This window comes from Neodiprion virginianus, chromosome 7 (assembly GCF_021901495.1).
Source record: "Neodiprion virginianus isolate iyNeoVirg1 chromosome 7, iyNeoVirg1.1, whole genome shotgun sequence".
Lineage (NCBI taxonomy): Eukaryota > Metazoa > Arthropoda > Insecta > Hymenoptera > Diprionidae > Neodiprion > Neodiprion virginianus.
In genome coordinates this window covers 3665610-3678021 of record NC_060883.1, presented here as the reverse complement: position 1 = coordinate 3678021, position 12412 = coordinate 3665610, and the positions used below count along the sequence as shown (strand labels likewise).

The window sequence follows — 12412 nt, the reverse complement described above, 5'->3', positions numbered from 1 at the left end:
CAGGCACCTTTACCCTACGCCGGAGCGATGTATTAATCTTTGGGCCCAAACTTGTCCTCGTTACGAATTAATGACCCGTAGCTATCATCCGGCGTCATTGTGCGTACTTTCCATTCAATCCGGTGGCATTATTCAACCTCTCTCACTCGCCTCGCACCCCTTCCTTGACTAGCTGTTCCACACTTAAGCTTACCCGAGCCGGCGTTCCATGTGTGCTCTTGTGCTTGCGCCAAAATTTCCACCCCTGCACTTTTTCCCTCTTCTATCTTTTCCCCCCTCCCTCTCTCTCTCTCTCTCCTGCAGCGTGTGTGCGGTGGGTACTCGGGTGAAATTTTTTTTATGGAGTAACCATCTCCAGCGGAACAAGGTTAATACCTTAGAGCTCCCCGAGGACGAACTAAAAACTCCATTTCTACCCTGGTGCCGCGTCCTTTCTGCCCATGCCGCGTTATCCCGAGAGAGAAGTTATCTGGCGACGACGCCCGATCTTCCCTCAGCTCTTGTAGCTTTGGACAATGTTCTAAGATGAAGATATGAAGATTCGAGGGAATAAATAAAACTGGAGGTGGGAAAGGAACAGAGGAAAAATAACCAACAAAGTCAAACAAAAGTATGATAAAAACAAACTCGACAGGTTTATGCGCCTATATACATTCATCTCTTGCCTTCTTCAAGTAACAGCCTGGCTTCTGACTCGTGGCTCGCGACCCTCTCTCGAGTGGATATCGTCCAGTCTTCACACTCCGCGTGACCTGGTGTCTGGTGATACCGAAGCGCGAATCCATTAAGGTATAATTTAGGTGAAAATTATTCGAGACTTGGTCTGATGGGAATTGAAGTCGAGTACTGGATAGCGTGATCGCGGTTTGGTTATTCGTCGCCGATGAGGGAGGAGCAGGGACTGATAATTCGGAGGACAAACTAAGAATACCAAAGTAACCGATGTATAATTGAATGGATCGTGTAACGGCTGAGAAATGAGGCCAGCACGGAGCAGCTACAAGGGGTTTCGGGATTTGGAAGGGGTTGCATGAAATTCATTATCGCGCGACTCCCGCACCGTCTACTTCTCCACGAGTTGTTTGAGCAGATGGAGAATGTCTTAGTTAGCGTGAGCCGCCTGGCTGGAAGGGTGGAGAACCCCTTGGACAAAGAGATGTGAATCAACCGAAACAATGACAAATTAATTCCGGGAGTTCGTCGCCTCATACTCAGCGTGATAATTCTTGTTCTAAGCTGTAGTCTTTCGTCCTTGATGGTGTTTTTTTCCACTTTTCTCTCTTTTTTATGGAGTCCATCTTCTTGGACTCGATCTTGGCCCCAGCCTGGTTTCGGGCGTAGATATATTTTAACACCGAGACGCGATACTTTAAGGTGATGTAGTGCCTCGCTTGACAACCGAGTGGCAATATCCTGAAAGTACGTCAACCGGAAAATAGACGCCCTGCATGTTACAGCTTCTCCCGTCGAACCATCACGAGCTTTTCGAACGAGATCATCTTCCCATCTCGGTAGAAATTCTTCGTCCTGCATATCTCGTGGGTCGATTCCGAACCGTTGATTAAGGCTGAACTTCAATAGGGATGTGCAATAAGGTGTTCTGGGAAAGTGATTTGAAGGTGTTTGAATCTGATCAAGGAAAAAAATCGAATGTATTACTATTATTGGTAAATGGGGAAGGGAGAAGAACGGAAAATTTAACTTATTCGGGACTCGGGGTTTCTAAACGGCGATGCAGCATCTTTGTCTTTCCTCTCGGCAACAGGGTGCGTGAATTTTCTGAGTTACCATAAATTAGAAAATCACACCGTCCGTATTTCTCGCTTACCACTTTATGGTATTTTCGTGGTTTTGCTACATTGAGGAGAAGAAAAGAGACTGAGATAATCACAGAAGGCCGAAAGAGAGGGGTAAGCAAATGAAGTTCTGACACTGACAAGTAATTTATCTTTGAACCCGAGTCTCTTGCGTCCCATCTTTAATTATCGAAAATCTCAACGGATCTCAGTATGCTTTTTATAATATCGACGTGGGCGGCAACAAACTTCATGATTTAGCTTCTATAACACTGAATACGATTTCATTGGGAGAAGTGTTTTCCAACCAAGTGGAATTTGACTGCAGAAAAACATACCGACATCGAGATACGATTCAGCGTCAGAAACTGTGCGATAAAGATAATTTTCGACATTTTCATGTTCGACATGAATCGATTAGAAGCCAGCCGCTCATCTGGTGCCAAACCCAAGTACCTAGACACACTGTTATTCACAACTTGTAATCAAGTTGTGTTTCGATTATTTGGATTGGTAGGCTTCATGGATAGTCCAATATTCGGTGCTTCCGATTGCATTCTCTCGAATTCCGACTGAAGTGTGTAATTTAATCATTCGGTATACTGCCAGTTTCAATAAACCTGCAGTTGACTTCTTGTCTTGATCGTTCAGAGGATTGAATACCGTTGGTTATGTGAACACGAAACTGTTGAAATCAAACGAACTGTCCCAATTCGAGTTGAATTTCTCCTCTCATCCTCCCAAGCGGGGATTTTTTGCCATTATTACAATTTGCGTACATCAACTTTTAACGTTGTTTCAATACAGTATTATACGACAAAGATTGAAGAGATCAAGTTTCGTTATTTTCCTTGGTTCTCAAAGAGGTGAGTTTAACAAAACAATTACTTGAAGAAGTTTCCGAGAGTTTGGTGAATGAATTTTTCCTCAAGTATTGAAGATTAATTATCTGAGTGCCTACTGCCTCCCGACGATGAAACAACAAAGCAATTAATACTGACAATAACCAATTTACCAAAGAGCTGAAGACGCGCACTACGTCATTCATTTCTCGATTCTTCTTATCTTGTAATGCAGCAGCTGTTACAATGTCCAAGATTGCAAACTCTTTCTCTCTTCGAAGGGTAGATAATCCGAATCAAACGAAGAGCTGAGTCGACCAGGCATTCCCGTTTTTCGGATCCGTGCAATGCACAACAATTGAAAGAAGACAGGAGCCTTGCACGTATCTCAATATTGGTGGTTTCCCACCGTCCGGTTCAACTTCACTGATATCGGATCCGAGATATTGTCGAGGATATTTCGAAATACAAGGAGGCGATCCCGCAGGACCTCGGGAATTCCTTGAGACCTGGCTCGCTTGCAGATCGAGCCCCGAGCCTGAGGCAGAGACAAATAGGACAGAGTTGTTTAAAATGGATGAGGCTACGGCGAGTGGATTACCCGTCTAGGGAGCTATCTGTCAGTCCGAACTGACCATCTGACTGCTTCCCCTCCATCCCCCCCAAAAAGCAGTAAAGGAATACCAATTTGATATTGCGGAACGCGCGATTTTCAGTCACCGACTAGCATCACCTTCTTCACCATCATTTCGCGATGGTGAACTTCAGGAAGTGAAAAAAACATCGTACCCAAGGATGTAGAAATTTTCAATGACCAGTCAAGGACAGTAAAAGAACTCGATCGTTTTGATGATCAGTCAAAGAAACTACCCAACTTTGGAAGGATTGATTTGTTAGAAATTCAACTCCAAGAACACGTTGGTCTGGTTGAAAATTACGCGAATGCAATCGGTACGGAACGTTCTTTGCAGATGATGTAGAGGTCAAGATTTTTCAATGAATCAAGCTTAACCCAAGGCCGTGAACCGTCAATTACGGAACCGTGTCTAGCGATAAAGCGAGACGGATCTTTGTACACGTGAAGGTGAAGTTGGGTAATAAGTGATAAACCAGACGTGAGGTGTAGTTTGCAATCCGGGTGGTTGTTGGAGTTGACGTAGAGGAGTCGAGCAATCAGGACTGTCTCATTCAATTTACTTTCTCATCGCGAGGCAGGGGGAAATTTTAGCAACCATTTCGTTTATAAGAATTCCGTGCCGGTTTTGCAGGGTTGACGTTTCTCTCATCCCTCGACAGCAGCCGGGAGAACGGGGTCGTTCCGAGCCCTCTGGCTAAGTGTGTATCCCTCTCTTTCTCCGCTCTCTCCTAGCGCCTGCCATCTCATCTCCTTTCCCGTGTCTTTCTTCTTGTCCGTTATACTGTCGTTTCTGGGGGAGCTGCTACTGCCTTAAACAGAAGAAAAAAAAAACGAAAAAAAACGCGAGGCAGAAACAAAAAAACAACTACCCATGGTTTCGTCCCCGAGGCTCTTGGACGACGAGCAATACCCGAGAGGCGGCTACAACTCCCGAGAGAAACAAGTTTACGCTGGTTTTTTCCTTTCGAGGAGAGACGTCGAGGACGCGTTCATTTGCACGGGTGAATCTGAATTTCAAGTTTATTTTTTTATTCTTCTTATTCTTCTTCTTACTTCGTTGATGTTCTTTTTTAAACCTTTTTAAAGGCTGTATTTACGCACTAATCCCCCTAATCGCAAGCTCACTCCTTACGCGAATGAAGTTTCAGGATAGCTTTTTTTCTTAATCTGCACAGAGTTGAATCTAGCGAGTCAGATGGCGGAAAGAGAATGTTGGAAAAAAGCTGTGCCCTTGTCGACGAAACGGCGTCGTACCGAAGCAAAATATTATACGGACATATACATATAGACACCTAGTCGTACTTACGTAAAAGCTGTAGGACTTTAAGAAACACGTTAGTCGTATATAAATTTCATTCCTGTGACACCCGGGGTGAAATACATCGAATATTTCATACAGGGGTTTCATTCGTTGAATTTCAAGTATTTTTCTTGCATCATCTACCCCCTCCAATTCTCCCCCACTTTCATTTCTCTGCTACTTCCCTCCTTGTCACTCCGCACCGAGCCAGTCGATTCATATTCTTCTTACGCTCACGCTGAATATTACGCTCTGTACGTGGCTGAAGGGAACTGCGAGTGGGCCAGCTTACCTATAACTGCTCACGTTTTGGTTCTGAAAAATTAAGCTCACGGAACGCGAAGGGAATTCGCAAATTTCTCTCCTTCCTTATTTTCTTGGACTGTTATTTTTCTTTCTCTTAACTCTGTGACATCCCACCGCTGCCATCAGTTGTTACGTCCACAAACTGAGTGATCAATTATTGAATTTGACTCACATTCGAAGCGAGGGAAACCGACTTGACCGCAAAGACTGTTGGTGGAAAACCTCTGAATAGGAAATTTGTAAATGAACAATCACGTTCTATTATTCGACAAAAATGAATAAACTAGCAGTTGAAACTTCTCTTTCACGAAACTCTTGGTCAAATGTGAATTGAACTACTGGTTTGAAACAATTCTGCCCAGTTTGTATTTCCATGCAAAGATCAATACATGAAATGCGAGTAACTTCATTGTTTTGAAAAGTTTACGATATAGTTGCATACGATCCGGAAATCAGTTGGTAATACTGTTTGAATGGCGATGCAGGAGACATGAGAAAGCCGGAGAGATTAATAATCTGAGAAATACAAGGTGAATATCCTGGTGAGGCTGTTTATGGAACACCGATATACTCACAAGTGATTACCGACAGCAAAGACGAGGAACGCGTATAGATCGGAATTCGGTACGTTGTAATATAGGACGAAGACAAATTTCACCCGAGAATAATTCACGTCACGTCAAGTTCACCTCTCATGACGTTATTCTACTGTATTTACCGGCACCCACACAGATGCTTACACATGTGGTGGATGGATCCTCGTCACTGGCTGACATCCTGTAAAAGACTTTATCGTCGACGGATGGAGTTTGGGTATCTAGGTAACCGGTCTCGGTACCCTTCGCGGATGTTATCGGCATGTAATTCAAATTACCATTAACTCTTCGCACTTTGCTCTCTACCCTGAAACTGTCCACTACATCTGGCGACACAGTACCCGTTGAAATTTGAAGAATATCAGCTGCTGGAGGGTTCGGAAAACCGCGACCTCCATCGTTCCCCTCCCCATAAAGGCGTGCCCGAAACGCGCACACGTTATGATAATATTGATTCGCACGCTATTAACCAGCCTTCGGTGGCAGCGTTCCGTCTACCTAAAGAACCCGGGGCTCACTTGGCAAATATGGATGTCAATGACGAGCTCTTCTACCCCAACGAAATTCACCACGACCCAGAATTGATCCGAGGTAATCCCGAATTCTGGGACGCGTATATCCGTGGGGGAGGAAACCCCGAATGCTTCGTCAAACCCATATTCATTACATGACCAAAAATATGACTTTGGAAGTATTATGGAAGTAAGGTAAGTGTACCAGTTACTGACACTTTTATACCAAATCATTGACCATTCTGTTTTCCAAAATTACAAACTGACGGCACAAATTGTGAATTTCTTAATGACTAAATCAATTGCCAGAGGCTTAGCCCCTACAAATTTATTTTTTCGTAATTTTAGAACCAATGATCAAACAGATACAACCAAAAAAGGTCAATAACTGGTACACTTACCAAAACTGTCAAATCAACGTTTCTTGGACAAAGAATTTTACACTTTTGACCGCAATAATGGGAGATAGATGGTATAGTTTGAGTAAAACATATTATTAAACACGCACGAAGAGACTTTTTCGCTTCATTTTTCAAAACACGAGGTATGCAGGATACAAGGTAGAACGTACGAGGAGGTTGGGAGCGAGGGGTTATTTTGTCGAGTTTATTACAGCCTAGCTTACGCACGTGAAAGTATCGGGTACCTAAGGGTTGTAGTAGTGTATGGAAAACTTTTGCGAGACTGGGTTACGCCGAAACATTTACCGGGTAATAGCTGAGTTTACGGTGCGGCTTATTAGATCGTCAGAGAGGGTAATACTTTATCCAAACTGCCGCGAAGTATCGGATATATTTTTCGGTGGTGGGAAATTTCTTCTTTATTTCCTTCTTTTCTCCCCTCTTCATTTTCATTTTTCTTTCACCTTTTTTTTTCTGTTTCTTTACTTCTCTCCTCGTTTCCTCGCCTGCTTCTTTTTTCCGGCTTTTCTTCGTCAAACTGCCGGTAATTGGTGGCTTGGTACAGCGGGGGACGGATAGCTGCCTCGTCAAAGGTCACCCGGGCTCCATCGATCAACCCCTAGCGATTCAAGCTTCATCCCTCTCTTGCTTATCGGACCGTATCTTAAATCTTAACTTGAGAAAAATTATCGCAACCTCTAACTTTCGCCGGCTCACTACACGTCAACAACTTTGGTCTCTTGTAGATGTGGCGTACCTCGACTTTTCAGAGCATCCTTTCAAACACCTGATAATCGATCTATCTCTTCGATTATTCGTAAGCACAATTATCGATACTCTTTCAACTATTTTTACAATATGCCTCTTGTACACGTCATTCTTTTTCCTTTCTTTTCAAGTACACAGGGTACCGAAATTGTGGTTCCTTCTCATTTGTTAACAAGCGAATGAAAATACCGATTGCATATCGATTTGTAAACTTTTGCTTTATCCACGTATCGTTAAATGTTTAAAATTCTTGATAAGCTTGAATCATCGATATAATAAGTAAGTAACGACCTTTTTTGAAGTAGTTTTTAACCTGATAACAGTCGATAAAAGATCGATCCCAGTTTCCTGGTATCGGAACAATATCAAAATAACAAATATTCGCAAACAGACAGCAGTTCAGTGACAAAAAAAAGGTAGCCCAAGCAGACCACGATAGGAATTTTTATTCACGTCTTAAAACTGTATACGTATCCAGAATAGAACTTGGATCTCGAGAAAAGAGCTGAGGAAGGACGAAGAGAAGAAGAGAGCGGTGGATGGTTAGGAAAATTTGACAAGCAGAGAGGAATAAGATGCTTTAACGTAGGGCACGAACCCGGGTCCCTTTTCCTAACTCCCGCGAAGAGCGCGAGAAGGGGGGGGGGGGGGGGGGAGGAACGGAGTGAATCTCTCTCTTTCTCTCTCTCTCTCTCTCTCTCTACTCGGTGCTGGATATTTCCCCATTCTTATTTGAAAGTATCGTTTCGTATTCAGTCACGGACACCGGGTGGAAAGGGGCCGGTCGACTGGGCTGGAAACTTTTTATATTTATTACGTTTGGTTAGGAAATAAGCATTCGGAGACTGCCGCTCTTGGCAGACGTAGGTACGCCGAGGCTCTCATCCTCCTCTCTTTCGCCTTGGAAAACGTTATGAAATGTGCACGCCGCGGCGTGACTGCGCCCCGAGATCCACCCTGTATTTCATATTTTGTACCCACTATTTGGTATACGTATTGCCACATTTCAAGGGGACAGAAAAAGCCCAATCCGCTCATTCCGGTATTCAATAAGACTATATAATATACCAACTCGGGATCTCATAAAGGCGAGAAACTCGTATAAACCTCTCCCTACTACTCTGCCTTGCCTTGTTCTTTCTCGTATTATTCGTTTTCTTATATTCTTATTTTCACCCCTTATTCATATTCTTATCGTGGCATGAATAACAAAACTAGAAGGGCGTGTATCCCCTCCCCCCTCCCCCAGCTTGCATCAGTGTTCAACTCACTCACTCACTCTGAAACTCATAAGAGAAGAAAACTAACTTTACAAAAAAGTATCGGATTACCGAGGATCATGTACGTGGTACAAATTTTTACATAAGTCATAAGATATTCGGGAACAGAATTTTTTTCTTTTCATCCCATTTGTTATTTTACTTTGGTGCGAGAAATTTTTGTCAATATCGATGACAGATGCGAGAGAACGTATAAACAATTTAATACCAATAAACGTTGAGAAAATTATCGGAATCAATAAAAGAAATTTAACCGGCATGAATTCTTCATTTGCAATATGTTTGGTGGAATTTTTCCTCACAACGTTACGATGTCCGAGAATTTCGAACATGCTTAATCGAGTTTTCGATAAATTTTAATCGCAAATATTTGTACCGCAAATATGTTTCTGATAATAATTCTTCGGGGAGAGAGATCCTGGGGATGACGAGGCCTCTTTTTTATAAAAGGGAAGACTGGCCGTCAGTAACAAGAAAACAGGGTGGTTCACCCTACAGCGAGTCCTTACCTAATCCATCGGCGATTTGAAACAATAAAATTCCGTGGCCTGAGGATAAATCGAAAGCTCCACTGCAATTTCAACTTCTCTCGAGCAATCGATATAAATTGATTAAGTGGCGGAAGCCATCAACGGGTTCTTTGGAGGTATCAGCTAAAACGTTTGCGCAGTCCTAGTTCGGCTGGAAGAATCGTTCGGACACAAAGTATCTGGCAGCGTTCCACCGAGGCTTCCTTTCGCTAAAGAAGAAACGGAATGAAACCCGCCCCGGAAGAGCGACTCAAACGAGACAATTGCTGCGATATTAACTCGGTGATCAATAACGAGTGTCGTCCTGCAGGCTGGAATTCCGACGAGTCAGACAGGCGAGTGAACAGACGGTTGGACAGGCGGATGGAAGACTGAGTCAGTAAGCTCGCAGGCGGGAGGAAGCTGAGGAAGAAAAACTGACAAATGTACCCTTTTCCGTTTACTGATGTATTGCCAACTTTCGCTGGAAGGACTCCGACCGACTCTCTCCCTCCTCGTTTCTCGGTCGCGATATTTTACCGACCCGTTGGAATTCCGACACCCTGACGCGTAAGTGAGTCCGACAGCTAGAACATCTTCGTCACAACTCTTTCCTCCCTGGCAGCTACCCCGTACCCTAACCAAACCTCACTTCGCTTCACAGGTCCCCTGCAAATATGCTCTCAATATCTCTTTTCGCACCTTGACGTTGCTCGTCGTTGAACCATTTCTCTTCTTCCGATCATCAGGCCAGACCTCCCTCCAAACCGACAGTCCTCTTAAGCAATCGATCTTCACGCTGCAGCGTTTCATGATACATTCTTACCGCAGTCATGATCCTTTCAATTTATGGTCGAAGGTTCGCAGCTTTTTCATATGTGTTTATAATCTAGGATTCATTTCTGGAAGATCATATCACGCGCCGTCCACTAAATTGTAGTCAGTTCTCAAGAAGAACACAATCAGTCTGTGACTCTGTAGAAGTGAAGTTCGACGAAGGACCTTGAAACTTAAACGGCTTTCTGACATATGGCTTAAAAGTGACAAAATACACGGCATGTTGTCTCTTCTCGAAGAGAATGGTGGCAGGTGGCGTGGTTCCCTTTGGGGTGGAGGGTTCATTTACGCAGACTTAAAAACGGTGGCAGACCGAAGAGTGCATTGGGGAGTTTTGCGGTGACTAACCGAACTGTTGAAATGCGATAAAGATACCCTGGAGCATCGTGGAGCAAGCCCCAAGAGAGACTTGGCTGGGTGGTAAAGACGGGGTGCAAGGATTGGAGAGGGATTAAAACGACGTCGTCCTCCCCAGCAGTTGCGAACAATTTGGTAAATTTCGTTCGGCGGATATTATGTGCGGGATGCAGGGCCGAGCGACTTACCGGGACGACAATTATTGTCAGGCATTGTAACCACTGCTGGTACAGAAAGAGGAAAACTCCCGTGGGATACAATTTCGCGAGGCCCTGCCAGCCTCTACTACCCAGGAAATACACCCTTGAGAGTCTCGAGGTATTGACCAAAGAACCGCCGCTCTCCCCTCGGCTGCGAAATAAATGCGTTACCATTGTCGGGACGGGTTCGGATTATGCATGCGTTATGGGTACGTACGTACATACAAAGTGGACGTAATCGCAGTGGTTTCACTGGGCGAAGCAATTTCCCCGGTCTTTTGAATAATCGAAATTTATAGCCCGGCAAGTTTACGACGTACGGTAATTGAGGTCACCTTACCAAGTTACACGGAACGTCTAGCCTTCCACTCCTTGGAGTCACCGGTTGGTCTCGGATGCAGCAGGTGAGACCTTCGTAGGCCATTCGTACTATGCTTTCCGAACGGAGTTTCGAAAGTTACCATTAACGAACGCGGAACGAACCATCGAAAGTACCTGGAACCTTGATGAAAGAACGAAGAGTGATCAAACTTGGAGATCGTGTCATCCTGACTCTTTTACTTCGCGTATGGTGAAAGAGACCGGTCGAAGCATCTCAGATCCAGAAACGTTCAGTTCAGCAAGACTCGTGTGCCGGCAGTACACCATTCCAACGTCGAATCCCAGATCGAACCTTGATGCGGCAGAACCAATGAAAGGAAGAAAACTTATGACAAAGTGGAGTTTGGACACAGATTCACGAGGAAAGGCTGCAGGCACGATGTGCCGCAAATTGGATTCAATTTCGACTGGACGTAGCGAGCCATTTTCTGATTACCTCATGGCCAGTCCTCCTACGTCTTTCGCTTAATGGAATTCTCTTCTTGTTTCGAACTCGAATGGAATTCAGGGCCGGTATGCCTGAAGCGCCAAAGGCAGATTCTCCCGACGCGGTGTCGCCTCAGGCACCGTGATACGGTATTTCGATATTAAAAAGCAATCGTCTGAAATTCACCGAAACTCCGAGAAACGTACCCCAATAAAAGTACACAGGCTGACTGGGGGATCGTACATCCGGATGATCTTCATCCGTCTCTCATACCTCGACTCATCCTAAATCAGCCAGAAACTTGGTGGAATGTTTTTTGCGATGATTTTCAAAAGCGGTACCGCAACGTTGGAATTTTTATTACTTTCCCTGATACTCGAGCTTGGATTAGTACAACTCTCAATTCTCAAGCCGTATCTAATAAAATTCAAGACAAGAATTATACATCCAGGAATGAAATAATTTTGAAGAAATCAAGCTTCTTGCTTATAACTTTTGTAATTTCATACATTTTTTTTTTTTTTTTACTGTCTCCTCAGCACATCAGGATCGTATTAATTCTCGACTGATAACGTTTACTCGATCAGCTGCAACTCGTCGATTAGTCGTCGATAAAAAGCTTTCGCGAATTTCTTCCTGCCTAATGAATCTCCTCTCCGGCGTAATTTCAATCTCAAAGCTGATACAGGGAATCCGATTATACTGGCAAAATTGTTGTCTGCATTTTTCAAAGTAGGTACCGCGGTAAAAATATTGGGCGAATTGAGCTTACGAGAATTGAGAAACCGGAGTGGAAATAGAGAGACGTTGAGACGGTTCACGGATGTAGTTGCACATCGAATACACGCAAGTTTAAGAGCCGAGCGAGTGTAACAGCAAGTCGTGGATGAGGATTTGCTCCGACGAAATCCCGACTAACAGATTCTTAGGAGGTTTAAGCTTGGTTTAAGCTCGGTGACAAAAGAAGTCCTCCAAACACACGATTTCTTTAGAGTGGCGTTTCTTTCTTCTTCTTCTTCTTATTATTATTCTTATTCTTCATCTTCACCATCTTCATTGTCCTCTTTATCTATGTGGTTCTGATGAAACCCTAGAGTTTAATTCCAGAGAAAGATGGCGACCGTAAAGCTGCACGTTTGAAATATGGGAGATAAAAATGCTCTCGTATAATACAATGCCCGAGATTGGTATATACAAGCGATTTCTGCAGTGATATACGGATAATGTCGAGAAGCATATTTTCTCACGGTCTGTGAAGTCTTA

At 43.9% G+C, this 12412-nt stretch overlaps 1 protein-coding gene across 1 annotated transcript in view; it reads left to right on the top strand.

The window, feature by feature from the left end:
• Nucleotides 1-12412, top strand: part of LOC124308856 (synaptogenesis protein syg-2-like) — a 223779-nt gene that overhangs the window by 64924 nt on the left and 146443 nt on the right. The window lies entirely within an intron of this gene.